Source organism: Carcharodon carcharias, chromosome 11, assembly GCF_017639515.1.
Source record: "Carcharodon carcharias isolate sCarCar2 chromosome 11, sCarCar2.pri, whole genome shotgun sequence".
In the NCBI taxonomy this organism is placed as follows: Eukaryota; Metazoa; Chordata; class Chondrichthyes; order Lamniformes; family Lamnidae; genus Carcharodon; species Carcharodon carcharias.
In genome coordinates, this window is record NC_054477.1 from 22,324,724 (window position 1) to 22,350,945 (window position 26,222).

Consider the following 26,222-nt stretch of genomic DNA (forward strand, 5'->3'; position numbering starts at 1 on the left):
CCCAGCAAAAGGAAATCTTTAATTGTTGCATCGATCCCGCAGTTCGACACATTTGGAGAATATTACAAAACCCTCTGGTATTTTAATGAACTCTTCGGAGGTACAGTGTATAAGCGTCCGCTGCGATGCCTGATTGAGATGCGCTTAAATAACGGCGCAGCCTTCAAAGTCGTCCTAATAAATCTTGTAAAATTACTTATGTTAAGGCACTGACGTGGATTACACATGTGGCTTCCAATCTAACAACACCCCCAGGGCAAGCAGTGGATATAGGACTTCAGCTTCGCTGCACCCTCCTGTAACAAGGCTCCATCTAAGTACAATATGGGGACATTAAACAGAATCGTGTCTGTGATGGCTCAATTAGACTGAGAGATGAAACTGTTAGACTGGCAGATAAATATAACGATAAATAAATAGCCAAAGAAGGAAAAAGCAAAATAAATAAATAAATAAATCCCCAGTGAAATATTAATCATTGTTCTCTAAGGGACCAGGGAAATCATGTAACGATAATGCACCGGAGGACAGCACCTCCAGTAAATAAAGGGCTTGCCTTATCATTTCACACGTCCCATTATACAGTTCACCAGAGATTAATCCGTCAATTAGCACTTTTCCCATCTCCGTGACTGAGGTGCGAAGCGCGGCCCTCGTAACACACAGGGTCTCCGAGAGCCAGGCACACCTCGGAGCATTAGTCTGCTGTAGCTGTTAAAATGATTATATCCTCTTCACTTAACACGCTGATGAGTATTGATAACGTTGTATGAGGTGTCCATATAGCTCGCCAAATCGAAAAGAGATAGCCAAAGGACACACATTAAAATCTGCACGGGGTATGTACATACGGTTTAAAAATATCTAATCGCCCTATTAATGTTAGCTTGCTACATCATGTGTAAAATGCTTGCCCAGACTCGGATTCTATCGCACACTTAGCATGAGTGCTGAATGGATTACATTACCCTTTACAATACAGTATTCATCTCAAATATACTGGGGCCAGGGCTAATAGATCATTATTAACAGCGAATTCATTCCCACTACATTGATCAGGTATCCAAATTCACTCTCTGCAACTCACTTGGGGGGTTTTAAGAATACATTGATATCTTCATAAACATCCCGTTCCAAAATTTATATTCCCTCTTTGATGCTCAAATGTTTATTTGATAGAGTGAGAATTTAGTACGGGTTTTATTTTCTTTGAGACTGTCCAGTATTTATTAGGGTGAAGGAAATCCGTTCATAAAAACATAGTTTTCATGTTTGAATTCCCCTCGGTGCTGTTCTCAATCGATTTCCAAGCAGCAATGATATTTTAAGATCTTTTATAGCTAAACAATTTCTCCAAATCTCCCCCGTGCAGAATTGATTGATTTAAGAAAGAGACTTTTTTAAAAAATCTTGCTGGAAAAAAATATTGCTTTTAGGCTCATTCGTTTACCTGAGACGCACTTAAGATGATTTAATTTACATGGAAATATATCAACGTTTAAAATGTAATGTTTTCTCAAGTAAAGAGGACCCCTTTGAGATCCTTTATTCTGCTAACCACACCGCCCCGCACTTTTAAATGCATTTGATTTTAAATAATTATGATCTATGGATCGAAATGCCACACAGTTCGCTGCAATCAGTCATGTCCCGTGACTTGAGCGGCCAGCCGTCACAACTTGTCTCAATTTGAGACCCGTGGCAGCAGGTACAAAATAGGCGTGCCGAAAATAAATCTGATGCACAACCTGCTCAATAATCTACCACGGAACCTTTAAGAAAAGTCAAGTAGGATGAAAAGCGGCGATAAAGGCCGGTGAAAATGATCCCCTTAAAGTTAACTTGCTATTTATTACTGCCAGCAATAAAGGGTCAAAACAGACAAGCAAAAAAAAAATTGCACGCCACTACTTTCGTTTTACATTCTCATATATTTCCTCCCGTTTCACAATGTTTGGAAAACTAAGACACACACACACAGAGCTTACTGACCCCTCTAAAGGTGGGTTGAACGCTTACTGATGGGGTGGTTTTATCATTGATATTTTATTTAGTGGACTTTAGTGAGGGGACTGATTCCCGGGCGAGCATCGGAGGTCCAACGTCCGATTAGATTAACAAAAGTGCTGGGGAAATAAAGGGCCAGATATGGGCATCGCTTAAGTCGGCGCGGCACTTTTGGGTTCCAAATTAAACCCTCGCCAGGTTAGTATTAACAAAAAGAAAAGTTCGATTATTTACAATCCGGTCTCTCTTTATGGTGGCGCGAATGCTTTCTTGAACGGACGGCCTTTAATTGTTTCTTTTTCGCGTGTGTCTGTACGTGTGGAAAACATTAATAATCTTCATGTGACTTTTATTGAATTATGTGCCGGAACGAGAAGGAGGAAATGGTACTGTGTGATTTCGAGCTTGCTGGCAAATTATAAGACAAGAGCCCTTTAAATAGCAGTTAAGTCACTTGCTTTTTTTAAGTCAATTCACCGATCCAAAAATAAACTTTGAGCGCTGAGATTTACAAGGAAAGGGTTGTTTTTAAAGCCATTAACACGAAATTTGCAACTTTTGTGCAGCCTTGCACTAACATTTTACAGACCAGTTCGCTCTGTAACTTAATTTCCAATTACGTAGTAAATAGATTTTTTTTAATGAACAGGTCCAAACAGATGTGCGTAACCTTTGATGAGGCTCTTGGCTAAATTATATCCTCAAATTTTGTATATATTTTTGGGGAGGGGGGAATCACTGGAAAGGTGGGGGGTGGGGGCATGATGGAGCTGAGGAGGTGGTAACAGGGGAAAGAGAGTAATTCCTCTCCCCCCTCCCCATTCGATATTTTCTCCAGCTCTGTGTTTTAAGATAAAGAGAAGCAAAACAACATTTGTATAATATTATCCAAAACCAAAGCAAACGCCCTCAGCAGCAGAGTTACATTTGAATATTAAGTTGTTTTGCTTACACTCACATACACACACAGAAAAAAATGAGCATTAGACTATTAAGTGTTTATACGATGCTAATTAGCTGCCGCGGAGCCCTAACCAGACTTTGCCTGTAACTAATAAGGAATCAATTAGCTAATGAAGTGGCCATTAAGTGAAAGCGAGTCTTAGCATGGATATTTATAATACTTTGCTATGATCCCCTTAATTGCCGCTGTCATACAGAGCTCACAGCTTTCAGCATGCCTAATGAGAATCATTATATCATAACTGGCACACTTAGAAGATTTAGTGGCATAACTGCTTCCCAATTATTTTTAATTACCGACCATTCTTGTAATCAGGCGCTCTCCTCGCTATCTAGTTTCCAGCTATCCTTACACTTTCCACATTACTTTTCTTTCTCTCTCTCTCTCTCCACCACTCCATCCCACGCCCCCACCCCATCCCGCCGCTTTGCGAACCATTCCTTCCTTTTAATATTGGGGAAAATAAACTTTTTTCCGCGAGATTTCATGAAATGACTCTCTGCCTGCCACTGATGCTGCTTGTGTTAAAGAGTTCGCAACGCAGGGTCAATTTGGAGGAGGAGGAGGAGGAGGAGGAGGAGGGGGTAGTGGAGGGATGGGGGAGGAGGAGGGGGTAGTGGAGGGATGGGGGAGGAGGAGGGGGTAGTGGAGGGATGGGGGAGGAGGAGGGGGTAGTGGAGGGATGGGGGAGGAGGAGGGAGAGGAAGTGGGGAGGGGAAGGGAGGGAGAGGAGGGGAGGAGGGGGAAGGAAGGAGGGAAGAGAGGAGGGGGGAAGGGAAGAGGAGAGGAGGAGGGCAGTGGGGGGGAGGAGGGGGAGGGGGAGGGAAGAGAGGGGGGAGGAGGGGGAGGGGGAGGGAAGAGAGGGGGGAAGAGGGGAGGAGGAGGGAAGGGAAGGGAGGCGGTGTGGCAGAAGTTTTGCCCTTCCTCATGGGGGTCAGTCCTGGAGAGATGTTCTGGTTCTGATTTTGATCGCACATTTGGGAGGGGAGAAACTGTAGCCTTGGATCCCCTCTCTGCCGGCTATTCGGGAGGAATGAAAGTTGCCCCGAGTTGATTTCAGTTTGGAATTAAATGTTTTTTTTTGAGACAGTCCAAGTCTATTTTAACTTGTCTAATGCATAGTTTTTTGGGGAGGAGTGTGTGGAAGGGGAATTTACAAGTCGACTCAGTGTGGGTTATGTATAATGGATTGCAGATGTCCTTTTAAATAGCGCCTGAAATGCATCTTGTATTTTATATATTTATATATATAATGAAACGATGGATTTAATTGGCTGTAGCACCTCCTATTGCGGCGGGGTTAGAACTCCTGAACTGGAGTCAAATGCATGTGGAAGAGCTTGCTGGGGGGATGAATCCGTCCCCCCCTCTCCACCCCCCGGATTTCAATCCGTGTTGCTGGTACAATGGCGAGATAGCTCTTGCAGATCAGCTGAGCAGCTCTGCTGTGCTGCCAGTGAATGCTGTCAATGTGTTGTGATGCCCTCTTGTCCCTCCGCACAAGGTTGGCCTTCTGAACAAAAAAAACCTTGCATATAACGCGGCAAGGAAAGCGGCTTTAAAAAGACTGCAAGTAAAGCCGCATATTTCAAAAAGGGAGGTTATTGTTGTTGTGGATATTTTATGCAAATTAAATTTGTTAATTCCGCAACCCTATTTCAGTGAATCTGCCACTAACACCTGCCACCGATTCATACATCAGGGTATGAATATGTTGTGACATTCTGCTCATTAAATAAACAAACCACTTTCATTTTAACAGCATTATGTAGAAAGCATTATCAGTTCCTGTATGTTGACTTTACTTTAATCAGAAGTGACAATGGTTGTTTATAGGGAGACGCTTATGATTCTTGGACAACGTTTCTTAAATGAAGAAGCTTTTTAACTGTGGGAGTGATTTGACTTTTATTTTCTGAGGTACGGACTGTCTTCCCACATTTTCATTTCCTAAGCATCGGCTCCTGTTCTATTTCAGTTTTGCCCCTATTAGAATGGTAGGCAGTATAGAATTGCTTATGTAACATCAGTCACTGCACTCCAAGCGTACCACGTTCTGTAAAGTCCTTTGAGATAGTTCAACGTAAATATTGATTTTAACTAACTGGAGCAGCATCCCGACTGGAATTTTCAAACTGCAGAACAACATGCATTTATATAGCGCCGTCAACATAGTCAGCTATTTCAAAGGGCTTCATATGAGCTCTATCAAACAAAAACTGACACCGAGCCACTTCAGATATAAGGAAAGATGCATAAAAGCTTGGTCAAAGAGTGAAGCTTTAAGGAGCGTGTTAATGGGGGAGAGGCAGTGAGGCAGAGTGGTTTAAGTAAGGAATTGTAACTTAGGATTTAGGCAGCTGAGGGCACAGTCATCAATGGTGGAGCTGTGAATATCGGGGGTGCGCAAGAGGCCAGAATTGGAGGGGCACAGACACCCGAGGGTTGTAGAGTCGCACCTCATCTCAGTACTGAACCGAGTTTTCAATGGGAAGTTGGTTTTTGCGCTTCATAGCCAGCCTATTTCCTGCAATCACATAGATGGGAGCTAACAAAGGGGCTTCCTAGCGTCAGCCCTCGTGAAGGTCAAGAAGTCTTTAATCATCACAGTCATATAAAAAATGAATTTTGCATTGGTGCGTTTATTGGTGATATCGGTCTCCCTTCCTCTCCCTCTCTTTTTTCTTCACTGTCTTCCCACATCAGCCCACCATCTCATATTCCATTCTTGTGCCACCATTTCTTACTTGAGGTTCTATCAGAACATAAGAAATAAGAGCGTTCAGCCCTTGGAGCCTATGCCACCAGTCAATAAGACCATGATTGTTGAGCATGGTTCCCACACTCTCCTCATAGCCCTTGATAAAGGCATAAGCAAAAGAGGCAACGGCAACTCATACACTTTCTGACTATCCTGTTACCTGTTTAGCCTCATCCCTTCTCCACCCTCCAGTCATGGACCAGATAATGGCGGTTAGACAGCAACATGACAGGAAAGAATTGTTCTTGAAATCGAATGCTTGGAAATTTTGAATATTTTCATAATGGATTCCACTGCAAAGCACTGTGTTAAATTATAGCAAATGCCGCAGGTTCCTCCCTTCCTCCAGCAGTCTGTACAAGGAACTTTTGGTGGTTGTCTATGTCGGTGGGAGACAGTCGTTGATCTGAATGTGCTACAGCCAATGCTCATTCCCACATTACACCATCGAACACATTTCAAAAGCTGAAGCAAAGACAGAAAATGTTGGAAAAACTCAGCAGGTCTAACAGCATCTGTGGAGAGAAAAACAGAGTTAACGTTTCGAGTCCGTATGACTTCTTCAGAGCTAAAGAGAAGTAAAGATGTGATGAAATTTATACTGCTTAAGGGGGTTGGAGCAGGTGAAGCTGGATAGAAGGCCAAAAGACTCCAAAAGCTCCTCACTGACTGCAAAAAAAAATTGTGGAGCGCCAAGACCATAACAGGTGCTATACGAATGCAATATTTTTACATTAGCAGCCTAGTAGCATTGAGTCTTTTTTTTAATTGCTATGCTCTGCCCAGCCCGGGAAATACATTTTTAATAACCATTCATAAACATTTCCCCACACGCCAGGCAATATCAAAAACTATCCTCCCTCCCTAAGAGGTAACGCATTCTGCTGCGGATAAACTGCAGTTTCAATCAATTCCACCGGAATTCGGGTGCAGCTCATCGCAGCTGAAAGCAGTATCGCACCACCAACATCGATGATTCTAAATTAGAGCAGGTCTGTTACAATTAAATTTTTTTCAATAAATTTGAACTGCTGTTCACATCAGTATGTCATGCACATGCACGCTCAAGCATTACGTGTGCCTGCAAAACCTAGCTATTGTGTCGAATAACAGTTTTCTGAATGTACATAATACCTCCTGTTAGAGGGAAAGTATAACTCTGGTTTGTCTGGGCAGTACATACCCAAACGTGTACCATTTCCAGACCAGGACATGCAATATAAGCGCATCCTTGTTTAATGTTAACAGCCACCAGCTCAATTAAAACCATTTGAAAGCCTAAAAACGGTAGTTGGCCCAAAATTGGACCAGTTCGGAGTGTTTTTGGCCGTACATTTCTCAGAATATGCGCATTGTCCAATAATAATTGCTTTCTTACAACTGTGGTATATCACTTGAGATTTGTTGGGTGAAAACTTGCATGGAAGGAGATGTGTGCGGTGGCCAATCTCCTAAAACAATTCAGTATGATCTGAATGCTTCACCCCCCTTGCCCCTTGACTTGGTGGAGGCTCCTTTGATGGGATGCGGTGTGCGGGTACAGTTAATCTGATTTTAACCAATAACAAAATGCTGGGAAAACTCAGCAGGTCTGGCAGCATCTGTGGAGAGAGAAACAGAGTTAACATTTCCAGTCCGTATGACTCTTCTTCAGCTCTTCTTCAATCTGAATTTAACACGTTTTCGCCTGTGCAAGAGAAATAGTTCCAGTCTATTTTTCTTGAATTTCTGGAAATTCGTTGGTCCCAATTTGGACGCTGGACAAAAGCCTCTTAAGCAGCCACTGTCCTGATTGGGTCTGAATGCTTAGCAAATATGCTATGAGGGGAAGCTAGCTTTAAATCAACATTATAGCAGGAAATTCCCTCACCACCACCACCATCCCAGTTTTAATTCCAAGATTCACGTCTATCTTTAGGGCAGAGCGGATTTTAAAAACAATGTTTGGTACAAAAAAATAAATGCGCTTTTTTTTATACTAAGTAGAGAAGAGCCCTTCCCCCGAATGTTGACAGTTGAGAGCTGCCAAATTTGTTGAGCTTCTTTTCCTCTGGAGCCAGTCTCGTCATAACATTATTGTAAACATTCAGCCATCACGTCTCGGGGATGTGTCTGGCAGCCTGGCAGGTCCAATGGCAACCCCTGGAGGCATATACCATCACATTGTGACATAGCATTGTACTTCAGGTGGCTCAAGGGGAGAGCGCAGAGTCAAGTCTGGATTCCAATCCACCCACCTCCCCCTCCCCAAACTCTGCCTTACAGTGTTTATTGAATGGTGTAGTGAATGATAATACATATTGCTGAACTTTCGCTTTCTCTCTTAGACTTTTTAGGCAATTGTCACGAATTAATTCACCCGAGCTCTTAACATCAAAGATTCAATAATGCTTTTTTGCTTAAGAAAGGTAAAATAAGACGCAACAAACTTTGCCACGAGTTCGTTATCTATTTTTTGGGGTGGGGGGGGGGGGGTGGGGGGAGTCATGATGAAGCGATTTTCTACGTTAATTCCCTTGTCACAAATTCACATTAACACAATTCCTGTTAATACAGGGTAAATTATTTTTATACCGCTCTATTATAATTATAAAAAGCAGCATTATCTCGTCATAATTATTTGCCGAATAGAATTCTTGTAATCTCGCTTTGATGACATCACCGATGTAATTGTTGATTTCACACGTAACAAAAATGTTCCTTTCAAAATTGTAAAGAAAATAGTTTTTTTTTCATTCTGGGATTCGGATGAAAGTTAACCGGTTGGCTATTAGAGAATGTCATTTCGCATTTCTGATCGAAATAACGTTTCCAATTCGGTCCCACGCATTATTACCCAGATATTGCTGCACCGTTTAAAATGTTAACTCATTAGAAGAAGTGTCAATTAAGAATGCTGATTGTACCGAAGATAAACGTTATAATCGTGTCAAAAGCCACTTAATGGATTTAGAAGTTAAAATTCTCCAGTTAAATCAAGCAGACAATAAATGAGATAGAACACAATTCGCGGCTTCCCAACCACAATCTTACAAGAATTACATTTCAACAAGGTTTTAGAAATATCTTAAAGCACTTCACATACAAAATAAATTACTTTGTTTATGCAGTGTTGTCTTAACAGCACCGATCAGTTACTTCAGAGTAAAAAATATACTTGAGTGGGGTTCAAATTTGCTTTAAACCATGGTTGGGATTGGTGGGGTGGCGGGGGTTATATTAATCTAAGCAGCCCGGCAGGAACAGATCGGGTTTAGGTCGGACGCTCTTTAACACCCGCTCCAATCTGATTCTCTATTGAGATAAATGAAAGGTAACATCAGACAGACCGTGAAACGGGAGTCTGACTTGAATTCTCTTCCCAGCCGGCGGGTTCTGTTAAAGTGGCCTACTTGATAATGTCTTATGTCTGTTTTTTTTTAGCCCTTTTTTTTTAAATGTAGTCTATAGAAAATGTCGCCACTTTAAATGTGAGCTCCGATCACCATTGCAGTAACATTCACACATATAGTCCGGCGAAGGCCCGTTGCTGGAAGGATTTTCAGCTGTTATTTTGTCCATCCATGTCTCAGAGCTTCTCATCCACTGAACAATAGCATCTTTGGGGCTGTCCAGTATGAAGCTGTGGATTTATAATGGAATATTTAGCCCGAAAAGCCTTGAACAAATACTTTTTTTAATGCTTTAAGTGTTTGGGTGTTTTTTTTTAAAACTACTTCTTATGAAATCAAATGACAGTGAAATTGACGGGACGAAGTATGAACAGATGTTTAGGTCGATTTTTGCTTTGTGTGGGTTATAATGCATTTTTCGCAATAGAAAACTGTATATTTAGTGCAGCAACCTCTTTGCATTACTGTACTTTTACCAGACTTCTACCCGGTGACTGCAATGATTTTTTTGGTTACATGTGAATGTCAGGGGGCAGTGATCCATTGGTCAGCACCTGTAGTATTGTAAACGAGTTCTTTGTCCATGCACTGGCAACTTAGCTACAGATCACAAGAGGGAATTGTATCTGCTCGCGCTTTGTCGAACAGATCTTCTAGGCTCCGTCTTCATTCTTTTAGTGAACCAGTCTCAGTCTAGAGAAAAGAAAGACTTGCCTTTAGTTAGCGACCTTCAGGGCCTTAGGACGCCCCCCAAATACTTTACAGCCAATGAAGTACTTTCGAAGTGCAGTCGCGGTTGTGATGCGGGAAAAGCGGCAGCCAAATTTGTTCAAAAGGTCCCACATTCAGTAATGAGATAATAACCATATCATGAGGGCAGTTTGGATTTTGGACGATACTGTAAAATGAGCAACATTAAATCAGACACTCGTTACACATCTCGCCCCTTTTTGATTTAAGTCAATGTATAACGTGCATTGAACTAACTCATGTTACAGTGCGTCAAAATTACCCACAATCTGTTGTAGTGATATTGGTTGAGGGATAAATATTGGAAGTACTGCCCTGCTCTTCATCCAAATAGTGCCACTGGGATCTTTTGAGCCCATCTCTTCTGAGGGAAGAGCGAGCCTTGGTTTTATGCCTCACCTGAAAGATGGCAGCTCGAACATTGCAGCACCCCTTTAGCAACGCACTAAAATGTCAACATGGATTCTGTGCTTCAGTGGAACTCAAACACAAGACTTTCCGGCTTAGAGTTGAGAGCAGGCTACTACTAAGCCAAGCCTGAAATTCTAACTCGTCTATGTTTTTCAACTTTATCCCTTTCCCCCATTTCTTGAACAGGGGTTTAACATTTGCCTACCCTTCAATCCTTTTTGCATCAATTCTATTTCCAATTACTTATTGGAAATTTATACTTGGTATCTTCACATTCTTTTTTCCAACCATCTTCAATACTGAATTTGGACCATCTGGCCTGTTAAGCTTTCTAGTTTTAATTCCATGAATGTTTTAGTACAGTTCACCTTCTGAAGGAATTATACTTGGGCCACATCTCAAAATTACCCCTAATTTGGCTCAAATTTGGCAGCCCTCACTGAGAAAAGCCACAGCATTTTCGGTATGGGAAATTGTTCACACTGCTGTAGTAGGAGGCACCCTTCTCAAGTTAGCACTGAGGCATCCTGTTGACATATATTAAAGGGAGCTGTATCTTTGCATGATATACATGACCTTGGAGTATTTGATGGAAACTGAGATCCCAAAGTAGGAATTTGTTTCATTCCTAATGATAACATTCCTCTTTTTTGGTTAGCATGAAAAAGTGTTTCATTATCAGTATTCCCTTTTTGAAAAATAGTCAAACCATTATAAATAATTGCAATTAGCAACCTGTTAAATATAATTATGTTAACAGTGAGTTAAGGCAGCATCTTTAAGATAATTGCTCCAATTGCGTGATTTCAACGTGGCATCATCAGATGCTAACGCTGATCTGGGTTTCTATTTCTTCATGTGTGTGCTGACCCATTCCCACATTCTGCTGGACTTCATAATTCCTCAGAGTCATTGAAGCAACAATCACCTCAATCACTCAGTGTTTAAACAATATTTTTTTAAATCAACAAAATATGACAGAGGCAGGTGTGGGGATGAAGAAATGGCTATTTTAATTTCCAAAAGGCATTTGATGAGGTGCCACTTCAAAGGTTACTACACAGGATAAGAGAATATGGTGCAGAAGTAATATATTAGCATGGATAAATCATTGTTTAGCTAACAGGAAGCAGAGAGTAAGGATAAATGTGTCTTTTGGGGGTTAACAAGCTGTAACTAGTGGACTCCCACAGGAATAATGATAGGGTCGCAGCTACTAACAATCTACATCAATGATTTGGATGAAGGGACTGTATGCTTGGTAGCTAACTTTGACAATGACACCAAGAGGGGTAGAAAAGTAAGTTGCAAAGAGGAGGTAGAGAGTGAGCAAAGGGATATAGACATGAACGGCAAGAAAACCATTGGCAGGTGGAGTATAATGTGGGAAAATGTGAACTTGTCTACTTTGGTAGGAAGAATAGAAAAGCAGCATATTATTAAAATGTAGAGAGACTGCAGAGCTCTGCGGTACAGAGGGATTTGGGTGTCCTGATACATGAATCGCCAAAAGTTAGAATGCAGATACAGCAAGTGATTAGGAAATCAAATGGAATGTTGGCACTTATTGCAAGGGGAACAGAATATATAAGTAGGGAAGTTTTACTGAAGTCGTACAGGGCATTGGTGAGATCAACCTGGAATACAGTGCACAGCTTTTGTCTCCTATAGAAAAAGGATATAGTTGCGTTAGAAGCAGTACATGGAAGGTTCACTTGACTCATTCCAGGGATTCCTATGAAGAAAGGTTGAACAGGTTGGGCCTATACCCATTGAATGTCCTTCTTAGAAGAATGAGAGCTGGTTTTATTGAAATATATAAGATCCTGAGGGATTTGATAGGGTAGATACTGGGAGGATGTGTCCACTTGTGTGGGGGAGAGTGGAACTAGGGGATGCACATTAAGAATAAGAGGAAATTAGGGGATTTTTTTTCCTCTCAGGGGGCTGTTAGTATGTCCAGAAACAGAGGAGGCTGGGTCATTGAATTTATTCAAGGCAGAGTTAAACAGATTTTTGATAGGGAAGGGAGTCAAGGGTTATGGGGGGCAGACAGGAAAGAGGAGTTGAGACACAACCAGATCAACCATGATTTTATTGAATGGTGGAGCAGGCTCAAAGGGCTGAATGGCCTACTCCTATCCTATGTTGCTATGTTCCTAATTCTCTTTTGTCAAGTCTTGAAAGGGACCTGATGGCAAAGCGATCTCTTTTCAGTCAAATGTATGTGCGTTGAGTGGGAATGGGTCTTGCCAGTAGCACAGGATTTAAATTCTTTAAGATCGAATAATCTTTAAAGTTTCTGATCATCATAATACCAAGGACAGGAAAGGGTCATTCACCCACCAAAGCATATCTTTCCAGTATTCCCACTCTTTCTAGGCCCAATTGCATATACATAACAGCTGCATCTCTCCTACTATCCTTGGCAACTTATGCAAAATATTTATCACCATTTATGTGTAGAAGTTGCTTCTGGTGTCTGTTTCAAGTCCTACTTTAGCCATGCTATGAAGAGGCTGCACTCACTATTTTGAGTGGGCAATTTAATGCGGAGGAGAAAGGGCAATCCACACATGTTGGTGTTGGACAGCATCAAGCTTGACAAAAAAAGATATTGATCGGTGGACCCAGGTCGTACAACAGCTGAAACTAGCATAACCTCACAACAAAAAGGGAGCCATTGAGGTGAATAGCATAGATGCATTTAAGCGGAAACTAGCCAAGCGCACAAGGGAGAAAAGGATTGAGGGATAAGCTCATAGAGTCATGGAAAGTTACAGCATTGAAGAAGGACATTCAGCCCATCATGCTTGTGCTGGGACTTTGAAACAGCAGTTGTATTTAGTCCAACTTCACTGTTTTTGTCCGTAACCTTATCCTCAGGGAGCTGTCCAACTTCCTTTTAAAATCATTCACGTAATCAGCTTCCACTATCTTTTCAGGGAAAGCATCCCAGATCCTATACATTGGAGTGATAAAAAAACCTTCTCCTTTGTCCTCAGATTCAAAACCATTAGCAAAAGGTCCAATGAGTGGATTTTAGTAAAATAAGGTAGGATCTGGCCAAGGTATAATGGGAACAGCTACTTGTGGGGAAATCTACAGAAGAGCAGTGGGGGGTGTTCAAAAAGGAAATGGGGAGGGTACAGGCTCAACATGTTCCCTCTTAGGTGATAGGAAGGAGTAACAAGCCCAGAGAACCATGAATGACCAGAGATATTCAGGATATGATGAGAAGGAAAAAAGAGGTTTTTAGCAGGTACAAGGGGAGCAAATCAGCGGAGGCATTAGTGGAATACAGAAAGTGCAGGGTGGTGCTTAAGAAAGCAATTCAGAGAGCAAAGAAGGAGTACGAGAAAGCTCTGGCTGGTAAAAGTAGGGAAAATCCCAGGATATTCTATAAGCATATCAATGGTAAGGGGATAACGTTGGAAAGAGTAGGACCCATTAGGGACCAATGGGGCAATCTATGGATGGATTCAGAGGACATTGGTAGAGTGTTGAAAGAATACTTCATATCCATCTTCACCCAAGAGAATGAGGATGAAGGTATGGAACTCGGGGAGAGAGACTGCGAAGTTCTTGAGCAAATTGATATAGGGAGTGACAAGGTATTGGAGGTGATGGCAGGCTTAAAATGGACAAATCACCAGGTCTGCATGATTTGTGTCCCAGATTGCTGAGGGAGGCAAGGGAGGAGATTGCAGGGGCTCTGACCCAAATTTTTAATTCCTCTCTGGCCACGGGGGAGGTGCCAGAGGACTGGAGAACAGCTAACGTGGTTCCGCTATTTGAGAAGGGTTGTAGAGATAAGCCAGGGAACTACAGGCCAGTGAGTCTCACGTCAGTGGCAGGGAAACTATTGGAGAAAATTCTGAAGTAGAGAATCTATCCCCAATTGGAGAGGCAAGGTTTGATCAGGGATAGTCAGCATGGCTTTGTCAGAGGGAGGTCATGCCTAACAAATTTGATTGAATCTTTTGAGGAGGTGACCAGGTGTGTAGATGAGGGTAGTGCAGTTGATGTAGTTTATATGGATTTCAGCAAAGCCTTTGACAAGGTCCCACATGGGAGACTTATAAAGAAGGCAAATGCACATAGGGTACAGGGTAATTTGATAAGGTGGATTCAAAATTGCCTTAGTTGTAGGGGGCAGAGGGTGATGACAGAAGGCTGCTTTAATGACTGGAAGCCAGTGTCCAGTGGCGTACCACAGGGATCTGTGCTCGGTCCCCTATTATTCGTCATTTAAATAAATGACACAAATGACTATGTGAGGGGGGTAGAATTAGTAAGTTTGTGGATGACACAAAGATTGGCCAGATGGTTAACAGTGAGGTTGAGTGTCTTGGACTACAGGAAGAAATAGACGGGATGGTCAAATGGGCAGATAAGTGGCAGATGGAATTTAACCCTGAAAAGTGTGAGGTGATACATTTTGGAAGGAGTAATTTGACAAGGAAGTATTCAATGAACAGCGTGGCACTAGGAAGTTCTGAGGAACAAAGGGACCTTGGCGTGTGTGTTCATAGATCTCTGAAGGTGGAGGGGCATGTTAGTGGGGTGGTTAAAAAGGCATACGGGACACTTGCCTTTATCAATGAGACATAGATTACAAAAGTTGGAGTTGTATAGAACCTTGGTGAGGCCACAGCTGGAGTATTGTGTGCAGTTTTGGTTGCCACACTATAGGAAGGATGTGATCGCACTGGAGGGGTTGCAGAGGAGATTCACCAGGATGTTGCCTGGGATGAAACATTTAAGTTATGAAGACAGGTTGGATAGACTTGGGTTGTTTTCGTTGGAGCAGAAAGGACTGAGGGGCGAGCTGATTGAGGTGTACAAGATTATGAGGGGCATGGACAGGGTGGATAGGGGGCAGCTGTTCCCCTTAGTTGAAGGGTCAGTCACAAGGGGACACAAATTCAAGGCGAGGAGCAGGAGATTTAGGGGGGATATGAGGAAAAACCTTTTTACCCAGAGAGTGGAGATGGTCTGCAATGCACTGCCTGGGAGTGTGGTGGAGGCGGGTTGCCTCACATCCTTTAAAAAGTACCTGGATGAACACTTGGCACGTCATAACTTTCAAGGCTATGGGCCAAGTGGTGGTAAATGGGGTTAGGTAAGTAGGTCAGGTGTTTCTCACGTGTCGGTGCAGACTCGATGGGCCAAATGGCCTCTTCTGCTTTGTATGATTCTGTGATTCTATGACCTGTGATCATTGACCCACTTGCCAAGGGAATAATTATTTTCTATTCCAAAAAAACTTTCACCATCTTGGAAACCTCTATTATGGCAACTCGTAGATTTATATCTTCCAAGGAGGACAGTCCTAATTTTTCCAAGCTATCTTCATAATTAACCATTTGGCACATCATCGCTGTAACCTTTCCAAGGCCTTGACATCTTTAGCATGATGCCCAGAATTTTCCACAATACTTCAACGGAGGCCTAATGAGTTATTTATAAACTTCTAGTATGATCTCTTCACTTTTATATTCCATTCTTCTATTTATAAACCCAAGTAACCCATATGCTTTTTTAACCGCCTTATCATCTTCCCCTGTTGATGGGGTTAGATAAAGCAAAGTGCCAGGAAGCTTGTGTGGAGCATAAACACTGGCATGGACCTTTTGGGCTTTGTGGCCAGCTTCAGTGCTGTACATTCTATGTGGGGAACGTGGGTATATGGGGAGATTTTATGACAGGACGAGTACCTCTGCATCATTACCAGCTACCCGCTCTGGTTTTGAATGTGAGTAAGGCTCATTGGTGTCCCACAGTGTCCTTGGTTCTCAATTATGCCTCCAAGTAGCTGGTAATGCACGCCAGTAGGCATACCCTGGTATTTCATCTCATCTGACAAGCTAAACTAAGTGAGGGTGTCATCAGCTTCATCTGGTGTAGATAAGGGATGTCATCCCTCTAAATGCCTAAAGTTCAAAGCCCACCATGGCAGCTGACAGAATTTAAATTCAATTAATAAATCTGGAATATAAAGCTAGTCTCAGTAATGGCGACCATGAAACTATCATCGATAGTTGTAAAAATCCATCTGGTTCACTGATGTCCTTTAGGGAGGGAAATCTGCTGTCCTTACCCGGTCTGGCCTACATGTGACTCCAGACCCACAGCAATGTGGTTGACTCTTAACTGCCCTCTGAAATGGCCTAGCAAGCCACTCACTCCAAGGGCAGTAAGAGATGTGTGACAAATGCTGACCTTGTTAGCAACACTCACATCCCATGAATGAATACATTTTTTTAAAAATTCTGAAATCATGGAAGAGGCAAATCATCCTAGCAAGAGGACATTGGCTCTGAAGGCAGACACCTGCAAGATGTATGACACATTCAGGGCACTCTCCCAATGAAGAGGGCTTGTGGCCAGCCATCTTGGAACAGATTAGGAGCTTACTGAGTGTCATCCCATAGTTAGCAATGAAAACTAGTCCCAAAAATGCTGTTGCTTACAATAGAAGTGACTGGCGCAACATAGCATCCAACCCTCAGCAAGAGGGAGGAATCTGAAGAAGAAGAAGGAACACTATGTTAACTTCGTTTGGACATGTCCTCTTGCAACTTCACAGCTTCCAATCTTCTTTTAATGGAGGGTGGATTAACTAACAGGACAGAGCATTTTTATGATCATTGGCATGAACAAAACATAATGGAATAGCTAGTCATTATTATTAAATCCAACCTCTGTTAACGTTGTTTTCTTAAATTATGAAGGAACTACCTGTGGAAGGATAAGATGCTAATTATTTCTAAATGTGGCAACCACTATTCTACGTTATGGCTATAAATGTTATTTGTGAAGTTTACAAAAAATATTATGAAGTACTCTTGCTGAATGTAACAGAATTTCAATTTAAGAGGCGACCCATAAAATTTATCTCTCACAAGTGCAGAAAGAATATTGTTTTGTACTTCATGCCCCAATATAAATTCTTAAGAAAAGAAAACAGATCATTTTCTATGTAAAATGCTTATATGTTGGACCAATCCCACACCATCTGGACTCTACCTTCTGCAGTTTTGTGAAAATAATGAATTATGGATATTTCCAAATGTAAGAAAGAATTAAGAACTTGCATTCATATTATACCTTTCATAACCTTTGGATGTTCAAAGCACTTTACAGCCAATGTGATAAGAGGTAAAATGTGGCAGCCAATTTGCATACAGCAAGTTCCCACAAACAGCAATGTAAAAATGGCCAGGTAATCTGTCTTAGTGATATTGGTTGAGGGATAAATATAGCCCAGGGCATCAGGAAGAACTCCCCTGCTCTTAAGAATGGTGCCAAAAGGTCTTTTTATGTTCATCCGAGAGGGCAGTTTGGAGCCTCGTTTGAAAACTGACAACTCTGACAATGCAGTGCTCCCTCTGTACTGCACTGGAGTGTCAGCATGGATTATGTGATCAAGCCTCCAGAATGGGACACAGAGGAGAGCGTGCTACTACTGAAGCATGGCTGGCATACAATTAACACATTTTAAAAGGGAGAAAAATGTAGGGGTGGCGCTTTTTATTCCTCCATGTCACAGTCAAAAAAATACATCATCACAAAAATGACCTTGGAGTCATCATAAAAGCTTCAAATGTGGGTATTCATGGCAATCCACCAGATCAGGTGTCCTCACTGCTGGGCCAATGCAAGAAATTAGCAATCGGGTGAGTCCTGAAACTGTTTTATTGATTGAAATCAGGTTGTGACTTCAGGACATTCTGATAATGCATTTGGTATCATCCATACCAGAGGAAGCTGATTGCCATCGTGGCACTCAGTACATCTAGCCAATTGCATGGTCACCTAGCACTGGACCACCTCTCTAGCTGATCCAAATTTTCTGCACCCATTTTAATCACCAGGAGCTTCAGGCAAGCCTCCTCAGTCAGTTATAAACATTGGCATTTAAAATATATATCTATTAAAGACATCTTTTTTAAGGAGATGTATTTCTAAACATGGATGGAGGGCATGCCTTCCACTTTAAGTGACAATAATCATCTCCGTGTTTCTGTGTGTTTGTACATTTCTCTGCGATTATCTTACAAAAGGCACTAGTCTTCAGCCACTTTCTTTACTGATCCCGCCAGCTATTCTTAGCTACTGTTAGCTTCTGTCAAGAAATTAATAATCGTAGATACCTTGAGGTGATGTCCTCTACATTTGGCTTGCCTGCCTCATTTGTCTTATTGCTGCATGTTCCACTGCTGTTCAACAGAATACAGATTTAGGAAGTGGAAATAATTAGTACTAGGTGTTAGCAATAGTGGCCTTTAAACACACCGTAACTGAGAGAATAAATCACGCTGGATAATGTTCGAGATATAATACAACCCCAGAAGTCATGTTTGAAAAAAATCAGATCCTTTGTATGATGTATTTTTTTAATTATATATTACATTCACTTTACTTCCCTTATGTTTGAGATCAAAGTGAAAAACTGAAAAGCAATTACTCCCATGTTCCGGCAATTGACTGTTGATTGTTGCTTGATCCTCTTGCATTAATAGATCAACGCCATTGTTCCATAAAGGATCAACGATATGGCAGAGATAAACTGTTTGTGATTGCCATGAGGTTAAAAGAGAAACAGTGATTGATAAAAAAACGTCCTCTTAAACTTCACAACGCATATTATAGGCCAATGTCAATATGAATTAGCTCTGACTGACTGTGGCACAAATTCCTGGAAGTTGTCTTGCTTTTTGGGTGTAAGTCAAGCCTCCTCAGACTTGAGACACTGGAAATTGGAGTTGAGCTCACCTCCATTCATTATTCCTCACTGCGCTCAATCCAGGACAAAGCAGTCCACTTGATTGGCACCGTCACCCACCAACTTAAACATTCACTCCCTCCATTACTGTCGCACAGTGGCAGTAGTTTGTACCATCTACTAGTTGCACTGTAGCAACTCACCAATGCCCCTTCAATAGCATCTTCCAAACCTGCAGCCTCTACCACCTAGAAGGACAAGGGCAGCAGATGTATGGGAATATCACCGCCTGCAAGCTCCCCTCCAAGCCACACACCATCCTGACTTGGAACTATACCGCTGTTCCTTACCTGTCACTGGGTCAAAATCCTGGAACACCTTTCCTAACAGCACTGTGGGTGTAGCTACACCAGATGTGCCTACAGTGGTTCAAGAAGACAGCTCACCACCACCTTCTCAAGGCAACAAATGCTGGCCAAGCCCGCGACATCAATGTCATGTGAAAGAAGAAAAACAACTGCTTCTTCTACCTGTCCCACCCCACCCTCCTAGCATCATCTTTTTGGCAGAGTGTCTGGGAGGTTTCCATGCTCAATCTGGAACGCCAAGTAGGAATGTCTCAATTAAAACCAGCGGTAGATACAGCTACAGGAAGCATAAGTACCTCACTACACTTTCAGTGGTACAATGGACCACTTCTAACTCTCGGGTAACGATAGCACTGACCCCACCACCCCACCCCACCACCGACCTCTCACTGGACTCCCCAACCACCCACCCCACCCCACCCCCCACTACCACCCCACTCCAACCCTCCCACTCCCAAACTAACCACCCAATTCCCTCAACACCCTAAGTACCCTCCCCAGCACCCCCCCCCCCCCCCCCGACTCTCCACCCCCACTGACAACCCTCCCAAGACCCACATCTCCCAACTACCCGCAACCACCACCCCGACCACCCGATCCCCCCGGACCACCCAAAACCCCAATCCCCCCTGCTTAGCGTCTCCACCCCACCCCCACCACCCTCTCAACACCCCAACCACCCTCCTGACACCTCCAGACTAACCCCCGGACTACCCTTCCATGCTCTGCCTAACTCCCACTCCCCCAACTATCCCCCCACAACCCCTATTAACACCCCACCCTCAACCCCCTCCACCCCCGACTACTCTCCCATTCCCCCAACCACCTGATCCCCCCCCCTTCCCCTGACCTCCCTGACCACCCAAACCCCCGACCACCTGAACTCCCCTGACAACCTGGCACCCTTGACTACCTGACAACCTGTCACCACCCGACCTTTCTCACCAACCCCACCCACCCCCACCACCCAAAGCCCTCTCCCACTGACTACTCGACTCATCCCCTGAACATCTTATCTCTCACCCATTTACCTTGCACGTTTATCTTCTTCCTGTCCTCTCAAAGTGGCTGGGGCCTTTAGGCTTACCCAGTTTACGGCAGCTAGTGCTTTAAAAGCAGGGAAGAGCTTCACTTGCCCAATGCTGCTGCCCTGCACAGGAAGGCCTCCAGAGCTGCTGCCCTGTACATTTCTCACCAGACCTGTATCGGAATTCTGGGCAAGATATGTGCAGCTCCAGACCACGGTAAGTAACAAGGGGTAGAGTGGCAATCTGACTGTGATTGCTACTCTATGGAAGTGCTGGCCCACCCTTTGGCAGAAAATAACAACTGAAGCATTGCCATTAAAAATCCAATGAACTCACTAAATCCTGAAATGATTAGAACTGGAGAGATGAAGCTGCTCAACTACCAGTTGTGATGGTGTATTCAGTGCAAACCTGCAGACGTTCTGCCTGTTGGATGCGTTGCCTTACACATGAGACATTAACTCAAAACCCCATGTGGTTCCTCAGTCGGACAGAAAAGATCAAACTGCATCATTCAAAGAAGAGAGGAGGAGTTGTCCCTGTTGACTTGGCCAATATTGGGCCATCAACCAACATCACTAAAGAAAGATAGATGATCCGGTCACTTATCCCGTTGCTGTTTGGGGGAGCTTCCTGTGTGCAAATTCTTTGCCAACCATCCCTTCATTACAATAATGACTACACTTCTAAAGCTACTTCATTGGCAGTAAAGCATTTTTGGGTCATGGAAGATCAATAAATGCAGTTCTTACTTTTTTTATTGCACTTGTGTTGCTGTACGGCTATGGACAGGTTGGGGGCGAGGGTGGTTGTGCCAGGAAATGTAGGATTTTTCAATGCTACTTAACATCTTTTAACCTTTATCCTTGCCAACTGACATTTCCATCAAACAGCTATTGCTTCAGTGAAAACATTTTTTTCGGTTAAAAGCACTATAGTGATAAAATAATTAACCCTGAAAACCCTTGGGCTGTAATGTCAATAGTTATGCCAGGATTGTGCCTGCTGGTGCGATCCAACACCAGCCCCACTCGATGGGTCAAAAGGAGAGCACCTAATTTGCATAGCCTGGGTGGATGCAAGCGCCATTATCGATGCATCTCCGGCAGCCGCTTGTCCTTGAAGCTGGAAGATATGCTGCTTGGAGTGGTGACCTTTATTTAGACATTTTTTTCTTCAACTCCCCCAGTCGTTACCCTTACCCTACCATACCATGCAGGTGGGCTAACTTATACCCACTTGAAGGCTGGTATACCTCATTTAGCGAACCAGTCCCCAATCCTTTTCTGGATCCCAACCGAGAAGTGAGGATTCCCTCTACAGGGAGTTCCCATATGGGGGTCTTGCATGGCTCTGGTCATGACACCAATGGCCTCTTAAGAGGCAATGCAGGTTCTACAACTCACAAGGCTGATTTGGAACCTGCAGGCTCATTCAGGATCTACCAAAACAAGTCCCATTCTGTTTCCCAATGCAATTCACTAGATTCCTGTGGGAACTACAGTGGAACAGCAATGGCAGGAGTTTCTGGGAGTAATTTGGGGGACACAGCAAAAATTCATCCCTAGGAAGAAGAAGCATACTAAAGGGAGGACAAGGCAACCATGGCTGACAAGGGAAGTCAGGGACAGCATAAAAGCTAAAGAGAAAGCATACAATGCGGCGAAAAGCAGTGGGAAACCAGGTGATTGGGAAGCCTACAAAGACCAACAGAGGACAACTAAAAAAGAAATAAGGAGGGAGAAGATTAAATATGAGGGTAAACTAGCCAGTAATATAAAAGAAGATTGCAAGAGTTTTTTTAGATATATAAAGGGTAAGAGAGAGGCAAAAATGGACATTGGGCCACTGGAAAATGACACTGGAGAAGTAGTAGTGGGGAACAAAGAAATGGCGGAGGAACTGAATAGGCACTTTGCATCAGTCTTCACAGTGGAAGACACGAGTGACATCCCCAAATTTCAAGAGAGTCGTGGGGGCAGAGGTGAGTATGGTGGCCATTACCAAGGAGAAGGTGCTAGGAAAACTGAAAGGTCTGAAGGTGGATAAATCACCTGGACCAGATGGATTACACCCCAGAGTTCTGAAGGAGATAGCTGAAGAGATAGTGGAGGTGTTAGTAGCGATCTTTCAGGAATCATTGGAGTCAGGGAGGGTCCCAGAGGACTGGAAAATCGCTAATGTAACCCCCCTGTTTAAGAAGGGGGTGAGTCAAAAGAGGGGAAATTACAGGCTGATTAGCTTGACCTCGGTCGTTGGTAAGATTTTAGAGTCCATTATTAAGGATGAGATTTCAGAATACTTGGAAGTGCATGGTAAAATAGGGCAAAGTCAGCATGGTTTCATCAAGGGGAGGTCATGCCTGACGAATCTGTTAGAATTCTTTGAGGAGGTAACAAGTAGGTTAGACAAAGGAGAGCCAATGGATATTATCTACTTGGACTTCCAGAAGGCCTTTGACAAGGTGCCGCACAGGAGGCTGCTTAGTAAGATAAGAGCCCATGGTGTTAGGTGCAAGGTACTAGCATGGATAGAAGGTTGACTGTTAGGCAGGAGGCAGAGAGTGGGGATAAGGGGGTCCTTCTCAGGATGGCAGCCGGTGACTAGTGGAGTTCCGCAGGGGTCTGTATTGGGACCACAACTTTTCACTTTATACATTAATGATCTAGATGAAGGAACTGAGGGTATCCTGGCTAAGTTTGCAGATGATACAAAGATAGGTGGAGGGACAGGTAATATTGAGGAGGCAGGGAGGCTGCAGAAGGATTTGGACAGGTTAGGAGAATGGGCAAAGAAGTGGCAGATGGAATACAACGTGGGGAAGTGTGAGATCATGCACTTTGGTAGGAAGAATAGAAGCATTGACTATTTTCTAAATGGGGAGAGAATTCAGAAATCTGGAGTGCAAAGGGACCTGGGAGTCCTATTCCAAGATTCTTTTAAGGTTAACTTGCAGGTTGAGTCGGTAGTTAGGAAGGCAAATGCAATGTTGGCATTTATTTTGAGAGGACTAGAATATAAAAGCAGGGATGTGCTGCTGAGGCTTTATAAGGCTCTGGTCAGACCACATTTAGAATATTGTGAGCAATTTTGGGCCCCGTATCTCAGGAAGGATGTTCTGGCCCTGGAGAGGGTCCAGAGGAGGTTCACGAGAACGATCCCAGGAATGAAAGGCTTAACATATGAGGAACGTTTGAGGACTCTGGGTCTATACTCGATGGAGTTTAGAAGGATGAGGGGGGATCTGATTGAAATTTACAGAATACGGAAAGGCCTGGATAGAGTGGACATGGGGAAGATGTTTCCATTAGTAGGAGAAACTAGGACCTGAGGGCACAGCCTCAGAGTAAAGGGAAGACCATTTAGAACAGAGATGAGGAGAAACTTCTTTAGCCAGCGAGTGGTGAATCTATGGAATTCATTGCCACAGAAGGCTGTGGAGGCCAGGTCATTGAGTGTATTTAAGACCGAGATAGATAGGTTCTTGATTGGTAAGGGGATCAAAGGTTATGGGGAGAAGGAGGGAGAATGGGGTTGAGAAACTTATCAGCCCATGATTGAATGGCGGAGCATACTCCATAGACCGAATGGCCTAATTTCTGCTCCTATGTCTTACAGTCTTATGGTCTTATGGGAGTTCAAAAGTAGCCCCAAGGAAATTCATAGCCAAAGTCTTTAAGTATCCTTTTCACTAAAGTCAGAGTTTGTATCGGAAAAGAAGCTGACACTTCGGTGTAGTACTGAGGGAATGCTGCACTGTTGGAGGCACTGTCTCTTTGATGAGACTTAAGCTGAGCCTCCATGTGCCCTTTCAGGGGGTGGTAAAGAATCCCATGGCACTGTTTGAAAGGAGAGTAGGGGATTCATCCCCCGTGTCCTTGACAACATTTACCCCTCAATCATCATCATGATTATCTGGTCATTATCACATTGCTGTTTGTGGGAGTTTGCTGTAAGCAAATTGGCTGCATGTTGCCTGCATTACAACAGCGAGGACACTTCAAAATACTTAATGTAAAGTGCTTTGAAATGTCCTGGGGTCATGGAAGGTGCTATATAAATGCAAGTCTTTCTTTTTCTCAGAACAACGATAAGGGAGATCAACTGGTACGTGGTAAAAAGAATTCTTGTTTGACAATTCACAGCAGCAGGTGATGTACAAAATCATGCTCACAGCAAGTAATTGACAATCTTTGTAATGGAAAGAAAATCCTTAGGCAATGGGGCTAGCATTAGATTAGTTGTGTCTGCTGAACTTTCCTAACTACCTGTTATACACCAGCCATGCCAGCTCAACTCTTTGTAGACTTCTTGCCAATTTCCTAATACTTTTTGTGACATCCACTGAGGGGTTTATTACAATAGGAATTTCTTCATAACATCTCATATGATTGAATCATGAATGTCATTCCCGAAATTGATACATGAAGGTTATGTTTCCTTCTGTCACTCACCATGTCTCCCTGACAGCAAGAACTTCTCGCTTTACACTTTAACTGATGTGAAAGGTCTGCTTCTGAGAGGCAGCTACATACAGGATCACATACCATGCCGAACCTTGCCCGATGTTTTTTTCTCACTCTCTCCCTGGGCTTTGATCTAATTGTATTTTGCGTTTGATGATGCGTGAAGCTGTCAGATTAAGAAGCATTCAAACAAAGAATCTGCTCCTGTCGACTGGAGTGACAGCCTCGTCGAATGGATTAGAGAGAAAGTAAAGGGTTATCACCTTAACCTGAAATTCATACAGCCTGTCCTCCACAGCCCCCCACCCCAACACCCCTCCATCTCACACGACACTCAAATCAGCATGTAATTGCTCTGTGGAGGTTACTGGAGAACTTGAGCAAACATGAGGGTCTGGCATTGATGGCAATGACGTGCTTGTGTAAGTGGCAGATATGGATATATTGGCACATGTGTAACTCTCTGAGCTGTAGAACGCTTTCACTTCCTTACATGGAACAACCATGGCACTGTTTCAAAAGCATTCCGAGAACTAGGATTTGGCGGAGAGGGCCTTGTCTGTCATGTTTCCTCAATGCATGCACAATCGGAACTGAATTTATTTTGTAGCCAAACATTGGCAATCGTCATCATTCTTAAATGTATTTTTTATATGTTTTATTCAAAAAATCATTTTTTTCTACTTTACTAATTATGAGAGGTTTTGACAAGTAGGTTTGGAGAAACTGTTTGCACTGGCAGGAGGGTGAGTAACGAAAGAATGGAAATGCAAGATAATTGGCAAAAAAATCCAAAGTGGGAGGTGAGGAGAATTATTTTTTAAAACATAGAGAGTTGTTATGATCTGGAATGCACTGCCTGAAAGTGTGATGGGACCGTTCCAGGGCTGAGGGCTTACAGTTATGTGGATGGACTGGAGAAGCTGGGTTTGATCTCATTATAGCAGAGAAGAGGAAGAGTTTAACATTTGAAGAGTTTGGACAGAGTGAATATAACAAAACAGTTTCCGATGGATGAAGAGTCAATAGCCAGGGGGCAACAATTTAAAGTAATTGGCAAAAGAAGGTGAAACGAGGTAAAACCTTTTTTTACACAAGGAGTGGTTAGCATCTGAAATGAACAGCCTGATAGGGTAGTGGATACAGATTCAATCATAGCCTTCAAAAGAGAATTGGATAAATATTTTGAGGCAACAAGAATTGCAGGGATATGGGGAAAGAGTGGAGGAGTGGGATTGCCCGGATTGTTCTTCGATGGCACAGCCTTGATGGGACAAATGCCTTTCCTCTGTGCTGTAATAGCCTATGATTTTATAAGAGTGACTCTCAAAAGGGAATTAGATA